Below are 20,821 nucleotides of genomic sequence, written 5' to 3'. Positions count from 1 at the left end.
GAGTGGATCTTTAGAGACTGTCGTATTCTTTAAAACAGAGATTACTTTCTAGTTTGAGTTCTGATCTCTTTTTGGGTCCTGCCTTCATCTTACTTGGTAAGTGTGTATCCGAGAGGCCCATTGGGAATGAGTGCTCAGTCTCTGAAACCCTGATCTCCCATGTAAGTATCCCAGACCCCATGGGGGCATGGCTGTGATGGCATTAACATTGGTGCAAGGTCATTTTCAGACAGAGTAATCTTGTTGATTTCCTCAAGGGTTATTAGTTGGGATCCGGCTCCGTGTTCCGGGTGTCCAGTCTTTTAACCTAGTCCTTGTTTTTGACTGGGCATTTTGTTTACTCTGTTTTCCAGATCTCATAGACTTTGGATCTGGCCGGGTAACAGGCTCTTTTTATTTCTTCCAGAGAAATGGGTATTTCTCTACTAAGCTACCTTAACTGTCTAGCAAGCAGATTTGCAGTTCGAAGACTCAACAGCTAGCTAGCACACACGCAAGGTGCATATAGCTGCAACTGGCCTTCAATTTCCTTCTATTTGGGAGAATCTCTGATCTGTTGCATCTGTCCTGTTGCCCCTCCGGAGGTCGTTTTCCTCCTCTGATCTCGGAGTTCAGTGGGGTTTGCTTCCCTGTTTTGCGGGCAGGACGTCATGAGTTTGTGTCGGCCGAGTATCTTGAGGAGCTACTGAACGCTCCTTCCTTACGCGGGAGGCCTTGCGGTGGAACCTTCCCTCTGCAAGTTGCTGGTTTTTCATTCCTGGTCAGGGTGCTGTCCTCCCGTCCCTGTTTTTTGGTAGGGGGGAGAATTTGATCCGCACTGTTTTCAGAGGGTTTTTTTTCTCTCCCAGGAAGTTTCTGGTACAAGTTTCCTAGCTACGTTGTTGTCTAGTTTTTGAAGGCTTGACGCTTAGTTGGTCCGCCAATCAGATGGAAGCCTGCAGCTTTCGACTGGGGCGTAAACGGATATTACTATCTGTTTTGTCTGTTCTACTCCTGGGATTTTTTTTGACCCTCGCGTGTTCAGTTTCTTAGTGCTGGAACTTTCCTTCCATTGCTCTCCTCTGTCGGTAGAGGATTTTCTACGCAACTTTGTGGGTTTGTTTGGGTGGTCCTTTTGGACTTCCTTACCTGATTCTTTCCTCTTCTTCTTCTGGGAGAATGTTGTTGGGGAATTTTGGTGTCCCCTTTCTCATTGGTCATGGAGAGGTTTTCCTTGGTGGGCTTCGAGTCAGCGTGACTTTTGTCTCCTCCGAGGCTTTTGTGCTCAGTTGAGTCAATTGATCTGAGTGGTCTCTAGCAAGGATCTTTATGGTTCTAACTGATGGGCAGTTACTTGGTCCTCTTCCTTTTTTTGTCCCTTCTGTGTCTGTTGACGCAGTTTTTTTATCGAGAGTTTGGGTTACAGCAGGCTTTGGTGCCCTCAGAATGGGCCGCCTTTTTTGTTCCCGCCCGTTTTGCATTCAGTGTTCTCTATAGCTTGGGTATTGATTTCCCAAAAGTAATGAATGCAACTGTGGACTCTCCCCATTTTAAGAAGAAAAACTTAAATTATGCTTACCTAATAATTTTCTTTTCTTCTGACAGGGAGAGTCCACAGCTCCCCGCCCGTGTTTTTTCATGGGGCGGCCTTAATTTTTTTTGGTTCTTCTGGCACCTTTTTTTTCCCACCCTGATATTTCTACTACTGTTCCTTGTTCCCTTGGCAGAATGACTGGGGGATCAGGGAAGTAGCGGGGGGAGGTATTTAAGCCTTTGGCTGGGGTGTCTTTGCCTCCTCCTGGTGGCCAGGTTATGTATTTCCCAAAAGTAATGAATGCATTTGGACTCTCCCCGTCAGAAGAAAAGAAAATTATCAGGTAAGCATAATTTTAAGTTTTTTTCTTTTGTTCTCTTGGTATCTTTATTTGAAATGCAGGACTGTAAACTTAGGAGCCGGACCATTTTTGGTTCAGCACCTGGGTAGCGTTGTTGATTGGTGGCTAAATGTAGCCACTAATCAGCAAGTGCTACCCAGGGTGCTGAATCAAAAATGGGCCGGCTCCTAAGCTTAGATTCTCAGAACTGGAAATTCACTGACTTCTAAAAGCCAACCCTGCTACAAACCTTTCCCTAATTGGATTTAGCAGATAACATCTGCAAAACAATGCATTTTACACTAACATAATGACCATGGGCAGCCTTGGTGTCTGCACACTCATGCCTGAAAAAAATAACGAAAGTCTAATTTTGAGTTTTCTGTCCCTTTTTTTTTATACATTAAAAAAATATGTAAAAAAAGAGAAATGGAAATATAGACAGATACACTTTTATACAAATCTTTTCAGTGACAATATGTTAAATATGTGAATAAAGTCAAAATACTGTAATAGCAAAATACAAAGCTGCTTATTTATTTCACAGTTAAGTTTCTTAATTTTAAGAGACAAAAAAAACTTTTGCAGAACTTTAATGCATCAATTTCCCCCCAAAAAATTGAGACATCGGTGTCCTAGGAATATAGGAATTGATTGTGTTAATTTTAATTAATAATTGTTTAATAAAATTATAGATGTGTTTGGAATTTGAGTGAGGTTTTCTTTATATTCTGTGAGTAACTTTCTAAAGGAACTTTTAATTATCAGCACACAGATTTTAATAAGGGATTTCTAATTATTTGTTTTTTAATATATATTTTAATATATATATATATATATATATATATTTATATATATATATTTATATATATATATATATATATATATATATATATATATATATATATATATATATATATATATATATATGGACATATTTAGGAGCAGACTGCTCTTTGAGCGCCTCCCACAATCTCCCCTTTTTTATAATTTCCCCAAACTCCCAGACATCCTACATGTGCTGTTTATTCAGATGATTTTGGGTAAAATGTATTTTCTGTTCAATATTTATTTTTTTCTATTGCCTGCAAATGTTCTAGTTAGATAATGTGTCGGTCAATTCCAGAAGACAGTAATGCGGCCTAGGGATGTATTTAGTCACTTCAACTTCCTGCGTCTTCTAATCCCTTAAACCTGGATTAGTCCTGCAATGCTCTGTGCACTTATATATGTTATGCATTGTTTGTCTTCAGACCCTCTTAACAAGGATGCAAATCTAGTTCTTCCTTTGTCTCAATGCATCATTATTTATAGCTGCTCTAGAACATAGAGATATTCATAAGATATTCGAAACCAACGTCAGTAGCTTGACAACATAATAGGTAGTGTACATCTGCCTATTTAAAGGGACATATATGCATAGTACATATCAGCACTTAAAGGGACAGTCTACTCCAAAATGTTTGTTTAAAAAGATAATCCCTTTATTACCTATTTCGCAGTTTTGTTTGCATAATCAACACAGTTATATTAATTCACTTTTTACCTCTGTAATTACCTTGTAGCTAAACCTCTGCTGACAGCCCCCTGATCACGTGGCTATTTATTATCTATTAACTTGCATTTTTAGCCAATTAGTGCAGTGTCATGCACAATTCTACAGGAGAGAGCACAATGTTATCTATATGGCTCACATGAACTAGTAGTCTTCTGTTGTGAAAAGCTAATACAAAAGCATGTGAGAATAGTCTGCAGTGGCTTAGAAACAGGCAGAAATGTAGAGGTTTAAAGGTTATAAAGTAAAAGTACATTAATATAACAATGTTGTTTGTGCAAAGCTGTGGAATGGGTAGTAAAGGCATTATCTATCTATTTAAACAATAACAATTTTGATGTAGACTGTCCCTTTTAAGCACTAAATGATGCAGAACTATTTTAAACCCCTGGTGACTGTTTTATTTTATCTCTCTGAATTGTGGCTAATTACCTGCAAAGGACTATGGTCCTGATCCAAGTAGTCACTAAGCAGTTTAAGGCAGAATATCGCAAAATAGTTTGTCTCCACAATTGGCATTTGGGCTTCTAGTCTTTGTTATAAGAATATGAAAAATCCAGGCACTTTATTAAAACAGGACCTAATTTATTCAATGCATATTGTGTCCTGTTTTAATAAAGTGCTGGGATGTTTCATTCTGGGGAACTGATTATCCCAGTTGACACCTGCTGTGAAGTTTGGTGCTGTCATCACATATTTTTTAGTGATCATCTAGTGCAGTGTTTCCCAACCGCGGTCCTCAAGTACCCCCAACAGTCCTGGTTTTCATTATAGCTGAACTGGAGCACAGGTGAAATAATCAGCTGATCAGTAACCAACCTACTCTCATCAGCTGATTACTTCACTTGTGCACTGGTTCAGCTATAATGAAAACTAGGACTGTTGGGGGTACTGGAGGACCGCGGTTGGGAAGCACTGAATCTAGTGGACAAAGCACACATTTTACACAAAGCAAGAGGTGATTAAAGGGACATTTTAAACTCAAAAAATGTCTTTCATGAATGAGATAGAACATACAATTTAAATAGCTTTACAGCTTTATCAATTTGCTTTATCTTGGTGTCCTTTTGTTGAAGGAGCATCAATGCACTACTGGGAGTTAGCAGAGCACAACGCATAAGCCAAGGACAAGAGGTGTATATATGTGCAAACAGCAATCGCCAGTTAGCTCCCAGTAGTACATTGTTTCTCCTAATGCCTACCTAGGTATGCTTTAGATACTAGGATACCAAGAGAATAAAGTAAATTTGATAAAAGAAGTAAATTGGGCACATTGCATGCTCTATCTGCGCCGTTAAAGTTTAATTTTGGCTTTACTGTCCTTTTTAATGTGTCTTTTAAAAGCCAACTTATGGGTGTTGGGCGTCTTCCGGTGTGATCACACTCTGGCCAGTCAAAAGGGACCACTACCACTATCTATGATTAAAAGTGCACTGACCATTAAAAAGATCAAACCTAAATATGTGAAAACTTTTCTTTAAAACTTAGTAAAGGCATTTTGAGAGGGGGAATATCTACCGACCCAATAGATAACAATGCTGACAAATAGCCAAAACCTGAAACCTCACCCTTTTCAGGTTTGTTTAGAATTCCCCTTCTTGCTACATACATTTGTTTTATAAAGATGGTAAGAGTCCACAATCCATTACACCTGGGAATTACCTTCCCTCCCTATGGCAGTTAGTCTTGGCATTGCCTCCGCTGGAGGAGGGTGAAGAATGGTGATGTGCAGATGATTTTTTCGCTGAGAGGGATTCTCGGACTGAGTTAAGTCCAATTTCCTCTCAGAGTGCAGTGTTTGTCAAGAGGGAAGTTTAGGGAGTTTGGTGTGTGTCTTCTCCTGAGGTTTTCCCAGTGGCTGTTGCTGTAGCTGGGATTATTTCTAAAGAATGGTCTAAACCTGGAAATTAATTTAATCCTTCTGCAAGGTTTAAAATCCTCTTGCAGCTTCTAATATTGAGCTTTGGAAAACTGTTCCTAAGGTGGATGGTGGCATATCTACTTTGGCTAAACGTACTACTATCCCTCTGGAGGATCGCTCTTCTTTTAAAGACCCTTTTAATAGTGAACTTAAGTCCTTTCACAGAAGGGCTTTTGTGCAGGTAGGTTATCTTTTCGGATCGACTATTGCTGATATTTCTGCTGCTGCTTATATTATGTTGCATAGTCTTTTTGATCAGATTTTATGAGGATTCTGATAATGAAGATTTTCTTAACCCTTTTGGGGTTGCTAAAATGTGCTAATTCATGTATTGGATATGTTATCTTGGATAGCCTTAGGATTAATGCTAAAAGTATGTTCTTGTCTGTCCTTTTCAAGGCGAGCCTTATGGTTTTAAATTATGATTTGCTGATGCAGTTTCTAAATCTAGACTCTTGCATATCTCTTTTCAAGGAAAGAAATTGTTTGGGGCAGATTTAGATTCTATTATTTCCACTCTTACTGGCGGGTAAGGGAGCTTTTCTTCCCCAAGATAATAAATCTAAGGGTAAATGTAAGGCTTCTAGTCATTTCAGTGCCTTTTGTCAGGCATTTGTACATCTTCTAGGCATTAAGTCTATTTATTTGTATCCTGAGAAATCATATGTCAGACTATTTCAGCAGACAAGTGAGGAGAGTGAAGATCAATATTTCATCATTTTTGGGATAAACCTATGTACTTCATGACTGCAATTGAAAGCTGTCAGTTTGCCAGTGATTTCCACTTCTGGAAGCATATGCAGTACATCTTCATTTAAAAATATAGCTTTCCTCTAATTTATGTACTTCCTCTAGTTCCTCTGATGCCTCTAATTCAACTAGATTAAGAAGTATTAATGATGATTCTACCTTATATTGCCAAGATGTCTGAGGCTCACTCTTTTTTTTAGTAAAACTGGCCCGGGGCAAACCTAAACTCTCTATCTAGATCTTCAGTTCCATGTCTACTTTTGAATGTGTGGCCTGTCTTATCCAATGGTAGATACATTTTTTTCACCTTGCTATTGTATTTGGGTTGTCTTGATTGTATGGATGCAGTCACTTTATTTTTTTGTAAAATATATAAAAAGAAGGCGCCCATAGCGTAATAGGCTCAAAAAGATGGCAAAGTATAGTACAAAGTGATAGAAGTGCACTCACATTTAGGAAAGCACTATCAAGTGCTGTACAGACAGGCCAAGAATTTTAGAGTATGCTGGCTAACTCTCTCTCTCAATGGCAGCAGCTTGTGTGGAGTTATTTCTTCCTTGGAATGAATCAGAAACAAACTACCATAGCGTGATATGTTAAAGCATATAAAAATGTAAGGTAGGAATATTCAACTCACATTTGGTGATGCACTACCAAGGGCTATAAATGCAGGCCAGATATTCAGGAGCAGTCTGGCTAACTCATTCACTGTGTCAGGAACATCAGTAGGGAGTGTCTCAATCTTAGAAGCAATAGGATCCACACGATAGCCAAAAGATGTTCCAATTTGGTATTAATGTCAATCGGCTGGATTCCCATACAAATGTGTATGCTTGCTAGACGAAGTACAGAAGGGATGCTTTTTGATTCTGAGCTTTAAGTTCTGTAGAACAACAATTGCATTTATCTGCTTAATTCATTAAATTTAAGTGCAAAATTTATAAGATTCAAAATAAAAGGGGTTATTACTGGCTGCTGCAGTAGTAGGACCATTAATTCCCTTTGTTTTAACATGTTAACATTATTGTTTTTATGTTGTTGCAAATATAGTCCTTTTCTTTCTAATGACACGATGAGTCCACGGATCATCATTAATTACTGTTGGGAATATCACTCCTGCCCAGCAGGAGGCGGCAAAGAGCACCACAGCAAAGCTGATAAGTATCATCCTCCCCTCTATCCCACCCCAGTCATTCTCTTTGTCTACATTAGAGCAAGGAAGTGGTAAAGTTAGGGGTTAGTAAAAGATTCTTCAATCAAGAGTTTATTATTTTTTTTTAGTAGTACAAGATTGTGCTGCTTTGTTCTGGGGTGTAGCCGTAGTCCATATCAGTCTCCTCAGTAGAGCAGTGGTGGCTTTAGAGCAATGGGATCTTGTGGGACATAATTCTCACTGCGCCTCCCATGTAATTTATGCTGCCCTAATCCTGATAGCCTAAGTAAGATTACTCAGGCTTTATCTTTTCTCCACAGGGCTATGTGAGGGAGAGGACCTCTCAAACCTGGTGAGCTGCCTTGCTGTCTGGCAGATTTACAAGGTAAGTGCTGACTTTTTATTCTGGGTCTGGGAGATAAAAGATCACAGAGGAAGTGGAGCACTTTATTTAACTTGGTACATAGTGCCTCCTATAAATAAAAGGTGGGGATTAAATGACAGCACTTTTTAGGCAGGCACTGGGGCTGAGGAGAGACTCAAGATGAGGTTTTTTTTTCACTGCTGACGGTGGCTCAAATCACTGGGGCTGGGGAGATTGGCTCTGTATGAGGTGGTTCACTGTATTCTCATATAGCACTGGCTAAGCAGCTGCCTAGCAGTTACGGAAGGGTTATAAAGCGGTAAAACTAAACAAGAGGCTTGACAGAATGTTATTAACTCTCGGTGGCTTAACTTTATTGCAATAAACATGGCGACCGGGAGATTGTCTTTTGAAACGCCCACGATGGGTGGAGCTTTGAGTGGAGTCCCCAGAGTGTTTTCACATGTGTTAGGACCGGACAGCGCTTCAGCTGAGTTCCGGATCTTTTACTGACAGGATGTAACTGGTGTCAGAAGGGCTAATAGGCACCTCAGAAAAGTTAAGCTGAGGTGTAACGGGGTTCTGCAGTATTTGTGTACCTAATTAACCTTTTCTGCACACAAAAATAAAAAAGTTGAGTTTTAAAATTTAAAGAGACAGGTTTTCTGTTTAAATTTTTATTAATAATTTTTAGAAGTTTTTTTGAATAATTCATCCATTGTGAGTCAGAATGGACCAAGAGGCACTGCAAAGTGTCACTTGTTCCTTATGTTTTTGATGCCAATGTGGAACCACCAATCCCTTTTCTGTTCCTCATGTGTTGAGAGAATTTTAAAGGGACACTCAGGTCATATTCAATTTTCATGATTCAGATACAGCATGTAATTTTAAACAACTTTCCAATTAACTTCCATTAAAAAAATGTGCACAGTCTTTTATATTTACACTTTTTGAGTCATCAGCTCCTACTGAACATGTGCAAGAATTCACAGAATATACGTATATGCATTTGTGATTGGCTGATGGCTGTCACATGATGCAGGATGAGTGGAAATATACATAACTTTGAAATTTGTTAGAAAAAAATCTACTACTCATTTGAAATGCTATTGTATTGTCTTGTTATCTTGCATTTGTTGATTATGCAAATCTACTGTGTTTACTGGTCCTTTAAATTATAGGGATATACTTTTTTTTCTGAGCCAACTCCTTCCAAGGCGGATGCTGTTCAGGAGTCTAATGACAATGTTCAATATATGCCGCAACTGTCTCCTCAAGTGTCCCAAATTTTATCGCCCACACATGCAGTGCCCTGCGCTTCCTCTCATACTCCACCTGGAGTTACCTAGCAAGACATTGCTTCTCTAATGTCATCAGCGGTATCTGATACATTGTCTGCCTTTCCCATGCTGCAGGGAAAGTGTAAGAGAAAATGTTTTTAATCAGGGAATAAACGTTGCTAATACAGTAGTGGCTATTCCGAATGTTTCTTCCCAGAATCCTGAGGAAGATACTTTGGTAGTATCTGAGGGGGAGATTTCAGACTCAGACAGTGTAATGCCTTTATCTGATACTGAGGTTGTTTCCTCCAGGTTTAACCTTGAACACCTCCATTTGTTACTTAAGGAGGTTTTAGCTACCCTGGACGACTCCGTCACTGCCGGCGTAGTCAATCCTACAAAGTAAACAAGTATTTTGACGTGCCCTCCATGGTGGAAGTATTTCCTGTACCAGAAAGGGCTACAGAGATTATGGCTAAGGAATGGGAGAAACCAGGTATCACTTTTTCTCCATCTCCTAATTTTAAAATGATGTTTCCTATAGCAGACTCTATTAAGGAGTCTTGGCTGATGGTTCCCTAGGTGGAAGGGGCAATTTGCACGCCAGTCAGAGGACTACTATTCCCATAGAGGATAGTTGTTTCTTTAAAGGTCCTGTGGATAAGAATTTAGAGGGGTCGCTCAAAAGAATGTATGTACATCAGGGTTTACAATGGCTTCCTGCAGTGTTTTCGTCACTAGTGCAGCAGCATACTGGTTTGACGTATTGTCTGTTTCTATCGGACAGACACTCCCCTCAAAGAAATCCAGGACTGGATAAGGGCCTTGAGGTTAACCAACTTTTTTATTACAGATGCTTACCTTCAGGTTATTAAGGGGAGCTAAGATTTCAGGCTTCCTATATTGGCCCGCAGAGCGTTATGGTTAAAATCCTGGTCTGCAGATGTCTCATCTAAGTCTAAACTTTTGGCGATTCCTTACAAGGGAAAGACCTTGTTTGGACCTGGTTTGACGGACATAACTCTGATATTACGGGAGGTAAGGGATATTCCCTTCCTCAGTATAAGAGAAATAAAAAGGACGTCAGAGTAATGTTCGTTCCTTTCGAATTTTCAAAGAAAATCTTTCCACTCCCTCTTCCGAGCGTGAGCAGTCCAAGCCTTCCTGGAGACCCAATCAATCTTGGAATAGGGGAAAGCAATCCAAAAAGCCTGCTGTTGACTCAAAGACAGCATGAAGAGCTCGGATCTTGTGGGGGGCAGGTTTTCCTTCTTCGTTCAAGCTTGGTTTCGAGATACAACCTGGAGTTTAAGATTTTTCTTCCCAGGGGAAGGTTCTGCCTTCAAGATATTAACAGGTGACTAAGGATTTTCTTCAGTCTTCTGTTCAACGTACGGGACAGAAAGCTATGACTACTTCTCTTTCTTTGTGACTGAAGAGTATCATTTGCTTTGCCTATGAAACTGCTGGACAGCAGCCTCCCGAGGGAGTAACAGCTCTTTCTACAAGGGTTGTTTCCTCTTCCTGAGCATTCAAAATGAAGCCTTATGGAACAGTTTTGCAAGGCTGCAACTTGGTCCTCTCTTCACTCTTTTTCAGACTTCTATAAATTTGACTTTTTAGCCTTGGCTGATGTCGCTTTTGGGAGAAAGGTTCTTCAAGCAGTGGTGCCTTCCATTTAGGTTTCCTGTCTTGTCCCTCCCTTATCAACTGTGTACTCTAGCTTGGGTATTGATTCCCAACAGTAATTAATGATGATCCATGGACTCATCGTGTCATTAGAAAGAAAACAAAATTTATGCTTACCTGATAAATTTCTTTCTTTCTTGACACGATGAGTCCACGGCCCGCCCTGTTATTTAGACAGGATGTTAGTATTTTATAAACTTCAGACACCTCTGCACCTTGTTGCTTCCTTTCCCTCTTTTATTTTGGTCGAATGACTGGGGTGGGATAGAGGGGAGCTGATATTTATCAGCTTTGCTGTGGTGCTGTTTGCCGCCTCCTGCTGGGCAGGAGTGATATTCCCAACAGTAATTAATGATGATCCGTGGACTCATCGTGTCAAGAAATAAATGTATCAGGTAAGCATAAATTTAGTTTTTTTATTTGTATTACATATTTTTGTACCATTAGCATTGCGGAATCTGCTTTATAAATAATAATAATAATATGGGCTCTGAGAACTGAACTCTACCAATAAAAAGATAATAAAGTTAATATTATATAAATTGTTGACTCTGCAGCTTTTACTTTTTTTTTTTATTATTATTATTTTCAGCAGACCCAGCATCTTTTTGGTTACTATTGCATATGGTTAATTGCCAGAAAAGTCTTAAATGACTTTTAAACTAGTAACAGCTTATGGTAGTTGTGCTTAAAGGGATATGAGACCCAATCTTTTTTTTTTATTCAGGCAGAGCATGTGATTTGAAACAACTTTCTAGTTTACTTCTATTATCTCATTTTGTTTTGTTCTCTTGATATAACTTGTTGAATAGGACACATAGGTAGACTCAGGAGATGCTGATTGGTGGCTGTACATATATACCTCATGTTATTGGTTCACTTAATGTGTTAACTAGCTCCCAGTAATGCAGGACACAACTAATGATAAGTGGCTGCAAGAAATACCCATACTATGTGATTTTGATCTCATCAAACGGAAAGTGCCTTTTTTTATTTTTTTATTAAAACCCATTAAAAATATATCGGCCATTAGATTGGAATTGACCCCACTGTTTGCAATGACATTTGTTTAATAAAATTGTACTAATTTGTTACATAATTTAACCATTAGACTAGAATGTCTCTTTAATAATCACAAACATTTGTACACCTGTGCATTCCCTGACAAATTACTTTCTGTATGAAATGCGTAGGATTATGGTTAGTGAGGCGTGTTGTATATTCAGTAGGTTTTTTTCAGTTAATATGGATGTTTCCATTTTAATGGGAGGAGAGTCCACGGCTTCATTCATAACTTGTGGGAATTAAGAACCTGGCCACCAGGAGGAGGCAAAGAAACCCCAGCCAAAGGCTTAAATACCTCCCCCACTCCTCTCATCCCCCAGTCATCCTTTGCCTTTCGTCACAGGAGATTGGCAGAGAAGTGTCGGAAGATTCGGAGTAGTCTCTTATGGAAGGTAGTACTCTTCATGATGGGACTGGAGTTTTAACTAGTCCTGTCAGCCTCTCAGTGAGAGCATGGGTGAGAGTTAGAGTCCAGAGATGCTGGGAGAGTCTTTCTGCAAAACCATCCTGACTCAGATTAACAACTCTATAAGCAATCAGCGTTGATGAGTTTCGGTTCCTGCTTTCTACTCTCAAGTCCATGTCAGGAGCGATGATTCTACCCTGTAACACTTGAAAGGCCGTGTTCCTGTTCCACGGCATAAATTCTGGTAAGATCGTTTCATTTATATACATATGATAATGCAAGAAGACAGGGTCACAGTGTGTCTCCTTTTATCTGTATAGACTCAAGGGTTAATAATGCTTGAAAAGGGGGTTATTGAACAGGGGGGGTTTATGCATAATCTTTATTGTGTTTAAGGCTGTGACATGTGTTAGATGAGGCTCTGTCAATGTGTGAACGTTAGCGAGAGATCGTCGCTGGCCTTTTTTGGTGCTTTTTTCTCTCTAGTGCAGGGGCGGTCCTGCATGGCACTACATGTGACCAGGTGTGGCCTCTTTAACTTCCTCTTTCCTGACCGGCAGTTGTAGGAGACGAAGCGGTTTCTCTGTGGTCCGGGTCATAGGAGGTGGTGAGTGCCCTGGCCATTGGGGTATAAAAGTGCCATTTAATTTCTATCTAGTCTGTAATAAAGGCGCAAGCTATGGAGGACTCTGATATGTTAGAGGGTACTCCCTCTTTAACAAAACCTAATAACTGTGTCTATTGTGAGGAGGTTTCGGTTGATCCGCCTGCTCAACTCTGTTCCACATGCTTTAATAAAATTGCATTATCTAAAAAGAATAAGATATTTAGTACAACCGAGCCGTCCACCTCTGAGGGTTCTCCGTCCCGCGAGGTGCGTTCCCTACATTCATCTCCGATTGCACATGCAGCTCCCCAGGGCACTACTAATCCTCCCATGGGAGGGGCCCTTTGGCTGCCAGATTTCGCTGATCAGTTACAAACGGCAGTTTCTGCAGCCTTCAATGCCTTACCACGCCCTGCTAAGCATAAGCGAAAGGTGAAACATAGCTATCCACCCCAGGGGTCATCTACTCCGTTGGATGTCTCTGACAGGTTATCCACTGATGATGACGACTCCGACTCTTCGGAGGACGCTATTTCTGGGTCGGAATCGGCGACATCTAGACCTCCGACTTTGGAGGAGCCAAACTAAATTTAAGATGGAGCATTTGCACTTTCTGCTAATAGTGGTGCTTGCTACGTTAGAGGTTCCTGAACCGAAACCACTGGAGGAACCTTCGATCTCTAAACTAGATAGGGTTTATGAGGACAGGGTGGTGCCTCAGACCTTCCCAGTCCCCGTTAAGATGGCTAATATTATTAAGAACAAATGGGAGAAACTTGGTTCGTACTTTTTCCCCCTCTACTTCTTTTAAAAAAACTGTTTCCTGTTCCGTACTCGCACCTTAAGCTGTGGGGGGCCATTCCTAAGGTGGATGGTGCTATCTCCACGCTCGCTAAGCAAACAACTATCCCGCTCAAAGATAGCTCTTTGTTCAAGGAGCCCATGAATAAAAAAATGGAGTCTATGTTGAGAAAGATTATAAAACAAGAGAAAATCTGGACCTGGTCTAGCCCTCTTAGCCTCTCTAATATAGACCGTGATCTCTCCACACGATCATACAAGTGAAAACAATTGGAGACAGAAATAGAGTGGCACTGACAAGCTGAGGGTAATGATATATTCACAAATTGCAATATGCTTAAAAATAAGGATTTATTAGCCTATATAATCACTAGATGCTGATATAATGAACCAAAATATGCAAAATGCAATAAAAAGTTGTGGCCACAACTAAGCAGAACATATAATGATAAAGCAGTTTAAAATTAGGCGGTTAAAAATCCTAAACGAATGGGCTCCAATGTCTCAACTAAATATAAAATGCTGCTAGTACATCTATGTGCAAACAAAACACGTTGTGCAAAAGGATTGCTGGTTACAAATACGTATCTGTATATATAGCAATATTCAAAACAATTGCGTGAAAAAGATTATGGGAAAATGTTCAATGAGCTGACACTTAAACATTGCTAAGTACAATCTCAATAATAAAGTGAAAGGGGAAGTCAATGATGGATATTGACATCCAAAGAAAAATACTTAGTTGCAAAAAATCTATAAAGTCATATGACTTAAATTGGCTGTGTTCAGAATGTTTAAAAAGCTGAGGTATCCGTTGTATTAATATAGAATTTCAAATAACTTCAGTCTTGGTTGCAGTTTTTTGTTAAATATAGTGAACTAGTATAAAAAATAGTGGGTTTGGATCCTATGCAAGAATCTGTGCATTTGTGATAATCGTGTGACTAAAACGTTTTGTTCCAGTGAGCGTTAGTGAAAAGTCTCTTGACCGGTCAAGTGTGTTTGCGTATCTTTGTTTCCAGGTTTAGCAATGTTAGCGGTTGGTCAGCTAACAGATTCTGCTGTGTGGCAGACTTACCTGACTGTGTTCCCTGGCCAGCGTGTTCTCCGTGCGTGGCGGAAGTACTCACTGGAAAAAACTTCCTGATATTCAGTCCTTTGTTCAGGCTCTATCTAGGATCAGGCCTGTCTTTAGAAATTCTGCTCCGCTTTGGAGCTTAAACTTGGTATTTAAGTTTTTGCAGAGGGCTCCATTTGAGCCTATGCATTCGCTTGACATTAAAATTCTTTCTTGGAGGGATCCGGTAGAACGCTGCATGATGCAAGACGTCGCTACGCACGCTCCTGCACACGAGATTGAGAACGAGCTAGAGAGACCAGACTCCTTACCCTGGCTCCAAATCTCCATAGGCAGCTTGTTCACTGTTTGCCGGGAGAGATGACTAAGGACCAGGGTTCACCGGATGCCCAATAAGGCGATTGATGGCCATTTCGCCAAGGCCGCTACCTAATCCTAGCCTGTAAGTACCGGAACGTCTGGAAGTTGCATACAGGCAGAAGAAGAACATAGCCTGTCAAACTAGAGGGACACGAAGTACCGGACCAGCACCTTCAAAGCCCATTGAGAGAGTCGCACCGGAGCGGACGGGAGGTGATCCGCCAGGACCGGTGTTGATAGAAGTAGAGAGTCTGGATATCGGCCCTGCAGTGGAGTGGCTACAAAGAGACCGCAAGTATAGCCAGTAAAACAGCGCATTGTATAGTTTTAAAAGTCAATACACACATGCAGTTCTGGTGACGGTGACTAACTGTTCTGACAAGGACCTTGTTAAACATTCTAAAGACAGGTGTCTTGTGACTTTCTACATAAGTAGCAACTTGTGTTCTATTTGACCCTCCAGCGTGGTAGCACTTCCAGAGGATAATTATCCTCATTTTCCCTGTTTAACTGCTGCACCGGTATTCACCCGCAGCTACAATCAAGTTTTCACTACTTCCTGTCCAGAGAGGGCGTGTACAAGGACCGCGCCCCCCTCACTCCCGAGTACGTCTGAGGAGGGTTTGTTTGGGCACTGGAGCCCTTTGCCAGGACCGGAGTAGCAGATTTCTGGGCTTGAACCTTGCATCTACCCGGAGAACAAGAGGGCAGGCTGTCAGCTCATACACCCCAGGACCGCACGATTACGGCAGTGAGTGAGGGGAGACAGCATACTCCACTTAGTGGAGACCCACACTGAGGAGCGGGTGAGTCCGGTAGCAGAAATTAGTTGTTGTTGTTACTGAACTTTCTACACATAACCAACCAGGCACACTGGGGGCAATACTAGAGAGAATACCTTTCTGCATTGACTTTCTACATACCCAGCAATATCGGGTAAGTAATTGTGGGACAGAAATGGCACTTACCACAAGGATTCATTACGACCAGCAAGGAGCTTTGATCAGTTTAAAAGAAAAAGGAGTCGATGTGAATCTCTGCTCCCTTACTAATTTAATCTGATTTCTGTTGGGATAAAGTGTGAGAGTTGTCCTTACTCTTGCACTGGTGAAGTCTTAATATCAACTACAGGAGGAAAGAATACCTAGAATAATTAAAGGAATATAACAGTATTAAAGAAAAATAAATAAAAAAAAAGTGTGACCCTGAGGTGGACGGTAATAGCAGGTGGTATTGCCTGTAAATTAAAGCATACAATGAGTTTCCTATAAAGGGACAGGTCCTATATATGAGGTGGACTGTTTAAACACTAGAGAGTCACTTAATTTCAAATGTCTTTAAGAGAATTTGCTTAGACATTTCTCTATGATATGGGAGCCTCTACAAAAAACTATTGTATTGTGTTTTGATACCATTACTTTGTAGAATATGTTGCATGTAAACTGAGAACACACTAAATTTGATCTGTAAACTACCTAATATTTTAACAAATATCTTATCTGTACAACAAATTTACAATATAGATAGAACAAACAGAATGTGGTGTGTGTGTGTGTGTATATATGTATATATATATATATATATATATATATATATATATATATATATATATATATATATATATATATATATATAATAGATCCATATCACTGGAATATAATAAGTCTTTGTTGGGTATATTTGTTTAGATAGATAGTGAACTATTTTTTTTTATTTTTTTTAGGCAGACTTAACACTTTCCACTTAATTATTTTACCCAAACTGACACAATTATATCTATATATTTTTTTTTGCACTGCAGCAACACATGTAGCAGTACAAATAAAGATTAAGAAAGTTTAAAGTTTTCTTCTTATACTGGTATACATTTTAGAAAACCAGTATCAAAACCTAACACAAAGTCCACTTTCTTGTTCACTTTTGAATTTTTTTTTTTTATTTTTTTTTTATTTTTTTTTCTTCACTTATCACTTTGTATTCACTTTTTTCCTGCTTTTTTCCTCACAACACTCCGACACTTTCAAATTACTTAGTTTCACTTATCACTATATTTATGGAAAGGTTTATCACCTACCCTAAAAATAGATCGCCTGCGATGTCTGCCAAAAAAGAAAAAAATCTAAATCTGCCCTAGACAATTCAATTGACTCTACAGTTACACCTACCCAAAATCCAGAGGCAAATTTAATGTTTAATCAAATAGCTGAGCTTATACTACCCAGTTCGAGTCCCTTAAAAAAAGAAATAGCGGGATTAATAAATGAATTTTGACAATTCTCAAATAGAATTGCGGAGGTAGAGTCAAGGGTTTCTGAACTAGAGGATTCTCGAAACGCCCACGAAGTTCTGCATAAAAATCATGCAGACAAGATTAAAACCCTACCATCTAGAATAGAAGACCTGGATAGGTCCCGGCGTAATAACGTCAGGGGGGTAGGATTACCTGAGACCAGTGAGTTGGAAGATTTGATAAAATTTGCCTCACCAACACTCCCCCAATTGCTTGGCATGGGTATTCCATTAGAAGGAATTTCAGTGGAACGGGCACATAGATCAGGACAGATAAAGAGGTTTAGCGATGGAAACAGTAGACCCCATATTGTAGTGATACGGTACCTCAATTTTCAAGATAAAATTAATATTTTAAGACATTTCAGAAAAATAAATGCACTAATGGTGGGTAAGACACGCATACACTTATTTCAGGATTTCTCGGCAGAAATTTCTGCTAAATGTAGGGAAATGGCCCCATACTGTACAGCCCTAATCAAGGCAGGATTCAGAGTCAGGATGAGATACCCAGCACAAATACTAGTTGATTTGGAAGAGACCATCCATAGTAGTGCAACAGAGGTGAACCTCGTTTTTGAAAGACATAAAATAGACTCTGCAACAGTAGAGAGGAAAGATGATCCCATTCCTCATTAGAAAGATACATAGGGATTGATATTAAGCCTATTATAAGCGTCTGTCTGGATACACAAGATGGCTGAATTATGGTTGACAATGATAAATTTGTTTCAGTATGTAACCCCTCCTTTTGATAGAAGGGAATGTCTTTTGTATATTTTAATTATTGTTGTTGTTTTTAGTGGGCCACAAGAAGTAAATCTTTTAAGTGCAGTGTTTTTTCAATGTAGATATGTTGATTATAAATTTTTGTATAGAGAGAGAGGGAGTCCTTTTTTTTTTTTTTTTCCTCCCCCTTCCTGTCTTGCCTTTTTCTGATGGCATTGGTAGATGCATGAGATTGCAGTAGATTCACTATGAATCTTGAATTTAATTTGTGTGAATTTGAATGTGGGAGGGATAACATCCCGATTAAAAGAAAAAATATTCTAAGGTGGCTTAAACTCCAGAAACCAGATATAATTTTTCTACAAGAAATGCACTTAATGTCACCTGAGATTGATAAGTTAAAGGTTGGGTGATAGCCACTCCTTGTAGTAAGAGGAAATGCTGGGTGGCAATATTATTCAATAAGAAACTCACCTACAAAGTTGTAAAGCAGGAATTGGATCCATTAGGTAGATTTATAATTATACAAGTAGAATGAAATAATAAAATTTTGTCATTTTGTAACGTATACGGACCAAATAAATGAGATATCCAGTTTTGGAATAAATTGAAAACTAAACTGGTTCCTTATCTCTGGCATAATCTAGTGATTGCGGGTGATTTTAACATGACTCAATCTCCAGGGATAGACTTCGATTAAGCTCTCCAAGGTGTTATTTAAAGGAAGCCAAATTTTTTTTGAGATTTTTGTAAATCCCTAAATCTAAAAGATATATGGCGAATACAGCACCCTGACCTGCACAACTTTTCATGTGAGTCAAAGTCACATAGAAATTTTTCAAGATTAGATCTATTCCTTTTAGAAGAGAAACTGCTATCACTGGATATTGAGTCACAAATTTCAGAGATTTTACTTTCAGACCATGCCATAGTTGGTGTAAAATTCCAGATATCTCAATTAACTGGTAGGAATAGTAATACTTTCCATTTTCCAAATTACATGACCAATAGCCCACAGTTTATAAATTGGTTGGTGGAAACATGGAGAGAATATTCTAGAAATAATACAGGGTATCTACATAAAATATAAACTTTTTGGGAAGCAGGTAAGGCTGTCCTTAGAGGTGAGATAAAAGCATATACGATTAAATTAAAAAAGAAATATAAACAAGAATAATCCAACTGGCTAACCAGCTTAAAAACGCATATAGGAAGTACTTGAATGTCCCAAATAGTATTCATTGGAATAAATATAAGCAAGCTAAAGAAGCCCGGGAGCTTTTCCTGAAGGAAGCTTGGTCACTAGAGGACCTAAAAAGCAGAGCATTTTACCAGGGATTCCAAGGTACTTCAGTTAAACACTTAGCAAGAATTCACAAAATCAGGAAAAATAGTAATATGATATCAAGCATTAGAGATGGTGAGTGGAAGTGCACTCAAGCAACCGAGATCCGAGATATTTTCTTTAAATGCTATCAAAAAATGTATTCTAAAGAAAAAATAGATACACAAGAGCAAGCTGGGTTTTGGCAGAAAATTAACTTACCTAAAATCCCTAATGATGAATTATCGATGATTAATCAGTCAATAACAGTAGAAGAATGTGAATCCGCCATTAAAAGAATGAAACAAAATAAAGTGCCTGGCCCCGACAGGCCTACCTCCTGAATTTTATAAAATCTTAAATAAAGAGATATCCACCACTTTAATCAAATTATTCAATTATTATCTATGTGAGATCCATATGAACTCTCCATATTTCTCGGATTCAATCATAACACTTATCTATAAAAAAGTTAAAGACCCAGAAGATCCGGGTGGATACCGTCTTATATCGCTCCTGAACAATGATTATAAATTATTAATGTCAATTATGGCCCAAAGATTTAAAAAAGTAGTTGGAACAATAATCCATACTGATCAAACGGGGTTTATGCCAGGAAGAAATGTAGCTCGTAATATTATAAAAGTACTTCTGACTATAGACAACTACCAAAATAAAGGGGGGGAAATCTAGGCTTAGGACAGATCTGGCCTTAGTGACATTAGATGCCAAAAAGGCCTTTGACTCAATTATATGTAAGCATTTGTTTTTGGCATTAGGAATTTTTTTTTTTCCGGAAATATAGTTAATATGCTGAAAATGGTCTATAAAAATTTGAGATCACAATTACTGGTTAATGGTCTACTGTATTATTATATTATACTGCAGAAGGGTACGAGACAAGGATGTCCTCTGTCACTCCTTCTTTTTAATATTTTTTTAGAACCATTAGCAATATGGCTTAGGCAGGAACTAAAAGGAATAGTACTGGGAAAGTCATCTTATCCCTTTATGCAGATGACCTCATACTATATTTAAGTGATACGAGTCAGAGTATTCCACAGTCTCTTATTAACTGTTTCAGTAAATTTTCGGGCTATAGAATTAACCCTTTCGAAATCTGAGATCTTATGGATTCATAAGTCCCCACAGAGTAACTTTCTATATATTTTCAAGGAAGTAGAAAACATGAAATACCTGGGAATTAAAATTTCTAGGAACCACAATGACTGGTACAATCTTAATTATGAAGTTATATTCGCTAATATGACAAGAGATGAAACCCGGAAGCTATATTATTTATCTATTTCCGCTAAGATTATGTTAAGATAATTTTTTGTCTGCAAATCTTATTTTTGCTATAGAATCTACCCTTATTTATTACTAAGCAAGATGTTAGAAGGTTTAATACTGCATGCTCATTGTTTTTATGGGGAAGGACTCGGCCTCGAATATCTATGGCCAGACTAATTCAACAAAAAATATATGGTGGTCTTTCGATGCCTAGTTTGGAATATTATAATTGGACTTGCATGATAAAATTTGCTGTAGACTGGATAACAGAAGCAGACTATGTTACCTATTATGATATAGAAAC

The 20,821-nt window shown here is 38.8% G+C and overlaps 1 protein-coding gene across 2 annotated transcripts in view; it reads left to right on the top strand.

The window, feature by feature from the left end:
- The window catches only part of GDPD5 (glycerophosphodiester phosphodiesterase domain containing 5), a 903,012-nt gene that overhangs the window by 192,894 nt on the left and 689,297 nt on the right, over positions 1-20,821 (top strand). The window lies entirely within an intron of this gene.

Source organism: Bombina bombina, chromosome 3 (genome assembly GCF_027579735.1).
Source record: "Bombina bombina isolate aBomBom1 chromosome 3, aBomBom1.pri, whole genome shotgun sequence".
NCBI lineage: Eukaryota > Metazoa > Chordata > Amphibia > Anura > Bombinatoridae > Bombina > Bombina bombina.
This window is presented reverse-complemented; position numbering and strand designations above follow the sequence as displayed.